At 40.1% G+C, this 8,098-nt stretch overlaps 1 long non-coding RNA gene across 1 annotated transcript; it reads left to right on the top strand.

The window, feature by feature from the left end:
* The first annotated feature begins 271 nt into the window (after positions 1-271).
* LOC309853255 lies at positions 272-6,743 on the top strand. The gene is made up of 3 exons (XR_014305601.1): positions 272-385; positions 1,515-1,631; positions 6,679-6,743. It is a non-coding gene; the product is annotated as an uncharacterized lncRNA (long non-coding RNA).
* Positions 6,744-8,098: the final 1,355 nt, after the last annotated feature.

Below are 8,098 nucleotides of genomic sequence, written 5' to 3'. Positions count from 1 at the left end.
TAACATGGCTGGTTATTTATGAGTCTGTCGTCTTTCCCAAACACCACTGTAAATGAGTTGTAAAATCTGGTGACATTTTTGGGGTCAAATGCATACATGTGCATGAAATATGTTCTTGTCTCTAGGGGATAATCTCTCCTTCCTTGAAGGAATAAAACCCATTCAATGCCCACCTGTGATATCAGGCTCTTAACTTTTTGTTGATTTAATCTTCTATTCAGGTAAAATTTACTGATGTCCTGTTATGTTCTAAGTACTAAGGATACGCCAGTGTGCAGAACCAGAACACTCAGAGATGACAGAAATGCTCTATGCCTTTCCAGTGCAGTCATCACTAGCCACAGGTAGGTCCAGCTACAGATGTGGCCATGCTTGACAGCTCAGGGTAAGAGTCCTCTGTTACCTTTCCTGCATAAACCACCCCCCTAGGCTTCCTCTCTGATTTTCAGTCTGGGTTTCTTTCCAATGGACTGAAAACTTAAAGACAATTGTGACACATCCCGAGAAGAGAATCCTTTTAAATGTTAATATTTTAAAAAATTAAAGTCTTTTACTCATTCCCAGTCTAATAGTTATTTTCTCTAGCAATTTGCATCTTTTAAGTCTTTTGATGCGTTCAACGCCCATCTCCTCTTTCCACTCCCATCTGGTTCCGCTCTTGAAATGGTCAGCTTCTTGGGTGTTCGGAACGGGTGGGGGCAGGGAGGAATGGGTTCTCGTGGGCAAAGGTTCCGTAGAGTTTCCTCATTCTGAGCAGAGCAAGAGCCATGAAGCCAGCATCTGAGAACCCTGAGGCAGGGATTATAAATGGTAGATCCCAGAAAGAGTATGGTGCATGAGGATACAATGACTTCTGAGGTGAGAGACAGCATTAATCCTATATGATTGTATCTGGTGTCCATGGCCCTTGAAAAGCCATAGGGATACTGAACAGGTGGTCTTAATCCTCTGCATCTTTGAAGCTGGAGGAGTACAAACACCTTGTCACTGAGATGCTCCTTCCCAGGACCCCAGCAAGGGACTACTGCCCCATCTTGTGACCACACACAGCATCCCCACACTGGAATAGAAATCCCTTTATCTTCCACCAGTCAGAGAACAGCCTCTATCTGGAGAGCTGTAACATACAGATCTGTGACTCTTTTTAAAATAATGCATTAAAGGAAACTCAGCAGCTAGAGAAAGGAAGACCAATCTGAGCAAACAAAACATTTGGCCAGTGAAATGAAGCTTTTAGAAACAACAGAGGGAAACCTGGACAAACAAATAGCAAGAGCAGTTAGGAGATTCAAATGCAGTGCACAAAAAGAATGCCCAGGCCTCAGGAAAAAATGACTTCTCCACTGAATGGGGCTTCTAGATTTTGCATATATAAAAAGAACTTCAGGAGACTCCATTAAATCAGAATTTCACATAAACAATAAATGATTTTAGTATATTCTTCCCATGCTACACTAAAAAAAAATTCATTCTGAAATCAAATTTAACTATATATTGTGTATTTTATCTGGCAGCGCTATCATTGAACAACTCAGTGGCTGAATTGAAGAGAGGTTAGTCATTGAAGTGACATGAACTGGTGACTAGAAAACACATGGAAAAAACTCACACTGCACAGAGCAAGCAAAGAGGTGGGCAAATGAAAGAAAGGGTGAGACCTTGAGCTGGGTCTAGCAGACACACTCTAAGTAATAATATAAATTCCAAGAACAAAAGGCAGTAATTTTAAAGTGTGTGATAAAAGATATATATGCCCCTAAGTTTGTTGCAACATTATTTACAATAGCCAACATAAAGAAGCAGCTCAAATGTCTATCAGTCTATCAGTAGATGAATGGTTAAAGAAAATGTAATATAGGAGTGCCTGGGTGGCTCAGTGGGTTAATCCACTGCCTTCAGCTCAGGTCATGATCTCAGTGTCCTGGGATCGAGTCCCGCATCAGGCTCTCTGCTCAGCAGGGAGCTTGCTTCCCCCTCTCTCTCTGCTTGACTTTCTGTCTACTTGTGATCTCTCTCTGTCAAATAACTAAATAAAACCTTAAAAAAAAAAGAAAATGTAATATATTTATGCAATGGAATATTATTCATCCTACAAAGAATGAAATCTTGCCATTTGCAACAACATGGATAGAGCTAGAGAATATTACACTAAGTGAAACAAGTCAGTCAGAGAAAGATAAATACCATATGATTTTACTCAAATGTGGAATTTAAGAAGCAAAACAAATGAGCAAAGGTAAAAAAAAAAAAAGTGAGAGAGATACAAATCAAGAAAAAGACTCAACTATAGAGAACAAACTGATGGTTACTAGAGGAGTGGTGGAGAGATGGGTAAAATAGATGAGGATTGGGATGCTTGGGTGGCTCAGTTGGTTAAGCAGCTGCCTTCCGCTCAGGTCATGATCCCAGCATCCTGGGATCAAGTCCCACATCGGGCTCCTTGCTCGGCAGGGAGCCTGCTTCTCCCTCTGCCTCCATCTGCTCTCTCTCTCTCTCTCTCTCTGACAAATAAATAAATAAAATCTTTTTAAATTAAAAAAAAAAAGAAGAGGAGGATTAAGTAGGGCCCTTGTGATGAGTGCTGGGTGATATATGGAATTGTTGAATCACTATATTGTAAACCTGAAACTAATATAACACTGTATGTTAACTACCTGGGAGTTGAAATAAAATAGTAAAAAAAAAAGAAAGAAAAGAAAAGAAAATTTTAAAAAGAGACGAACAAAAAAACCCAGACTCTGAAATACAGAGAACAAAGTGGTGGTTACCAGAGGGAAGGTGGTGGGGGGATGGGAGGATTAAGAGTACACTTATCATGATGAACACTAAGTAATGCATAGAATTGTTGAATCATTACACTGTAGACCTGAAAGTAATATAACACTGTGTGTTAATTATACTTGAATAAAAAATTTTAAAAAATAATAAGTAAAAGTACGTAATAGAAGAAAATCCTTACTAAGCTGAAGAGACTCCAGATTCTGGAGACTGAAAGGACTCCTGGAGTTCTAAACTTGACTGATGAAGAAAAACATTCATGTGGGTATGTCTTGGTAAAATTCCTGAATGAAATTAAAAAGCAAAAATCTGACAAGCTCCTGGATAGAAAGAACAAATTACCTGTGAATGGGAAAGCATACAATTTCTCTTTGACTTATTACCGTTAACACTGGAGGCTAGAAGACGATGGAATAACAGTTGCCAATGACCAACTAAAATCAATTGGGGGAATCCTCTGCCCAGTCAAGATGGCATTCACCAGCTAAGGTGAAAGGAGACTTGCGGACATGTAAGAATTTGGAGATTACACCACCTATAACTCCCATCTGAGGAAAGTAATCTAAGGCTTCAAAAGGAAAGACTTTGAGGGCTGCCAGGGTGGCTCAGTCAATTAAGTGTCTGCCTTCCACTCAGATCATGATCCCAGGGTCCTAGAATTGAGCCCTGCAGTGCCCTCCCTGCCAAAGGGGGAGTCTGCTTGTCCCTCTCTCTCTGCCCCTCCACACCACTTGTTCTCTCTCTCTCTCTCTCAAAAAACAAATAAAATCTTTAAAGGAAAAAAAAAGAAAGAATTTATTAGAGACTTTAAAATACAGGAAGATGGAGAAGAGAGAAAACAGTGATGAACAGTGAACTCAATATAGACAGGTAAAGGTAAGTGGATATTAATGGACTATTGGGCACTGTACAATGTAAATACTACTTCAGTCCTTTGGAAACAGAAGGGACATATGACAAAGGAGATTCTCATAATAACCAGTACTAAAGTCCAAGATAATCCCAGGCAAACTTAGGAGTTAGAAATGGAGAAGGAGAAAGGAGGCAAGATGTCCCAAAGATCTCACCTCAGGGAGTGGGAAGCAGTGATGAGGAGGAGAGGGTAAAAGGGAACATTCTAGAGGTTTCATATCCTTCAGGATTGGGATGTGCAGGAAGCAGAACACCATATTGGGAAAAGGGTATGCCTTTCCTGAGAAAATAGTTGGATCTAAAAGTAGATGTCTTGTAAACTCAGAAAAAGGAAACAGAATGAAACTGAAAAGTTCAATAGAACATCCAAATTCACAAGAAGGAGAAAACAGAATGAAAAAAAAAATAGAATGATTAACAATCTCATGGAATCAGCCAAAATAAAGGGAATTATAAGGAATTAATGATTAAATGATTAAAATAAATAATTTTGAAGTAATTACCGTTCCTACAACATGCCATTAATGTTATTCTCCATACCTGTGCTATCCTTCAGGTTTACCTTGCATGCCTTTCTCTGTCACCACAAGGAAGGCCTGTGTGGATTACATCAATGGGTTCTCTCGCCATCTGGCTTTTTTTTTAGGTGCAGCCAGTGATAAAGACCAGAAGAGATCAGAGGGAAGGAGAATGGGGAAGTTAGTCCCTGGGCTCCTCCCATGCCAAGTAGCTCTGTTGTGCTTCCCTACAGAAGGCAGCCCCATGTACACCCTGCCCATGGCTTCCCCCCTTTCTTCTTCTGGCCTGGGATGGTAATGCTTTGGGCTGTCACTATCCCCAGTTTGATTCCCTTAAACTCTGCCCATACCCGAAGTAGTCACTATACTGATCTTGCTTCAAATTATCCACATTGCATGTGCCATCTGTTTCCTCCCAGGACCCTGACCAAATACTTCTCTCCACCTGAATGCCCCTCTCAGGCCGTTTCTGCCTCATGGGCTCCTGCTGGTACTTTTTGGAGGAAAGTAGGTATCATCTCTGAAGTAAATAAGAAACAGTGCTGACTGGAGACCTACAGACTGAGGACCAAGTCCTGGCTCTGCTCTGTAACCAAGGACAAGTTACATCCATCTCTGATGTAAATGGAGATGATGGTGCTCACCCCCCTCCAGGCTATCATGAGGATTATGCACCCTATAAATGCTAGTTCCCATCCTCATGACATTGGCAGCAATCCATGTATTTTCTTTGCTCTATACCATTTTCTTTTTTCAACTTACTTATTTGTTTGAGAGACAGAGCATACAGGTAGGGCCAGAGGGAGAGGAGAAGAGAGAATCTCAAGCAGTCTCCCCACTGAGTAGGAAGCCCAACTTGGGGCTCAATCTCAGGACCCTAACTCAAAATCAAAAGTCAGATGCTTAACCAACTGAGCCACCAAGGCACTCCTGCTCCTATGCCATTTTCTTTTTTTTTTAAGATTTTATTTATTTATTTGACATAGAGAGAGCAAAAGTAGGGGGAGCAGTTAGAGGGAGAGGGAGAAGCAGGCTCCTCACTGACTGAGGAGCCCAGTGCAGGGCTCCATCCCAGGACCCCAGGATCATGACCTGAGCTATAGTCAGACACTTAATGACTGAACCACCCAGGTGCTCCTCTTACACCATTTTCTAACATCTTTATTGAGACATCACTGACATACCATATAATTCACCTATTTAAGGTGTATAACTCAATGACTTTTGGCATACTGAGAGTCGTGCACCCATCACCACAGTTGACATAAGAACACTTTTTAACTCCAAAAAGAAACCTGCTTCCTGGGACACCTGGGTAGCTCAGTTGGTTAAGCATCTGCCTTTGGCTTGGGTCATGATCCCAGGGTCCTAGGACTGAGTCTCACATTGGGCTCCTTGCTCGGGGGGAGCCTTCTTCCTCTGCCTGCTGCTTCCCCTCTTTGTGCTTGCTCTCTACTCTCTCTGATAAATAAACAAATAAAAGCTTTAAAAAAGAAAAAAAAAGAAATCTGCTCCCCTTAGCCATCATTCCTCCATCCTCCTTCCCCATCCCAGCACAAGACAACCACTAATTTGCTTTCTGCCTCTATAAATTTGTCAACTCTAAACATTTCACATAAATGGAGCCATACACTATGTGGTCTTTTGTGTCTGACTTCTTTCACTTGGCATAATGTTTTCAAGGTTCATCCATGTTGTAGCATGAATTAGTAACTCTAAGTAACAACTAGTAACTACTAGTTGTTTTTCATCGCCAAATAATCTCTGTTTTGTTCCACTCATCAGTTGGTGGACATTTGGGTTGTTTCCACTTTTTGGCTGTCATAAATAATGCTAGTAGGAACATTTGTATATCTCATAGCATTTTATAAAAACCTAGAGGACAGCTTTTACTACTCTGCACCATAATCACTTGTTGGCATGTCTGTTCTTTGCCCCATCCCCCACTCACTCACCAGGGAGTAAAATTCCCATGGGCAGTGTGCATGTGGGGTCATTCCCGCTGTGAACTAGCACATTATAGACAATCTGTCATGTCTGCAAAATAATGACTCTAGTCATTCCACCATCTTTGACGGCAGCAATAATATCCATGGCCATGTCTGTAGTTGGCACTAAAACAAGCAAAGGGGGAGAATTCTCTCATCTGTTATTTCCTTCCACCCTCTTTGATCTAGGACCTCCATAATCTCACAATCAGATCTTCAAAAGCCATTGGTCTCACAGTTCTTCCTTTTCCTAAAACACAATTCCATTTTTTACAAAGGTCTTTAATCTCACCTAGATTGTTCAGATGTTTGGGAAATTTTATTAAACTTCTACTATTCACGAGTAACACAGAAAACAACTGTCAACCTCAGGTATGGGAGAGAGTATCAATCAACATCCATATCCCTTATGGTTGAGAGGGTTGAGAACGATACTAATTATTCTCCAATACTTATTATTGAACTGTTATCACACCTTCAAGGAACAGACAGAAAATAGAAATCAATGTAGAGTCTGATGGGTCATAAGGATCAAGACAGAAGAAGCAGTACATTAAATATGAAGACATTTGCATCTGGTTAAACATCACATCTAGAGTGTGGTCATGGTATGTGCATGGTAAATGCGGGGATTACTTAGAATGTAATGTTGTAATAACTGAACAGGATTTACTGATCATAATTAAACATCTCAGTTTAAAAAAAAATCATGCCTCCAAGACCTGACCCTGTGCACCTGATGAAGAATATCAGTGTAAATGATAGAGAGAGGTGGAGAGAAGTAGGATGTACTTGGAGAAGCATGTTTGCAGCTGACAGATAATGAACTTTTTGGTTGAGTAAAACAGATATATTGAACCTATATGCTTGAGAGCATCTTAGTCTGGTATCATCCTGCCATCCTTCTCCATCTTTGTGCTTGCAACACTGCAAGCATGAAACCAGCTACACTGACTCACCTCTCTGGCTTAAAAGCTGTGCTGGGAGCAAAAAAAAAAGATAATAATATGATTAAATTACTTGTCTGACAGTTTTTGAATGTTGACTAGTGATGCCAGCTTTTGTGCCCACAATCAATTGCTCTTCCTGTCCCTTGCCACACCAAAAATAGCATAGTCCACCTGGAGAGGATACAAGTCAAGGGGGATCATAAAATGTTCTGAAGCTCAACAGAAAGGAGTAAAGTTCAAGAAATGTTCAAAGAAGATTTTTCTGTAAAATGGTTTTATAAAGGAAGATCATTGGGCCAGCATGTCCATGATTTGTCCTGTTACAGAATAAAGTGGTATTTCCAGATTTAGATATCTTAGCTTCAAGCAAGCACAGGGTTTTTTTTTTTAATGCATTTTAGAATATTATGTGGGACCTATGGCATAGAAAAAATAAATTAGTTTTAAAGAGATGTGTATCCTGGAACAGTTTTATCTCATATGAATGCTTCATGCAAAGTAATTGAAGAATGTGTTGAACACAAGTTACCATTTTGCACCCATGAGAAGTAGCTGGATTAACTTCTGTGCCAGGAAGATGGAAAAAAAAAAACATAGATCTAAATATCTAATGATGGAAAGAGCAAATACATTTTACTGATCAATTGTCATACACAGAATTTGCTTTGCACTCATTTCCTTAAAAAACTGACACATATCTGTGAAGTGTGTAAACCTGGCGATTCACAGACCTGCACCCCTGGGGATAAAAATATATGTTTATAAAAAATAAAAAATTAAAAAAAAACTGACACATATGTAAAAATCATTAATTTCTTTTTTTAATGAAGTTTTCATTTTCCAGGAAATCCTTGTTAATCTGAAGAGCGGGATGTACAAGTGTCCCTTCTCAGCAGGATTTGATGTCACAGCGGCAGCACAGAAGCTGAAGAATGGAACAGTGGTACAGCAT

Source organism: Mustela nivalis (assembly GCF_964662115.1).
Source record: "Mustela nivalis genome assembly, chromosome: 18".
In the NCBI taxonomy this organism is placed as follows: domain Eukaryota; kingdom Metazoa; phylum Chordata; class Mammalia; order Carnivora; family Mustelidae; genus Mustela; species Mustela nivalis.
Note: the sequence above shows the minus strand (reverse complement) of the source record. Positions and strands in the feature narration are given on the sequence as shown.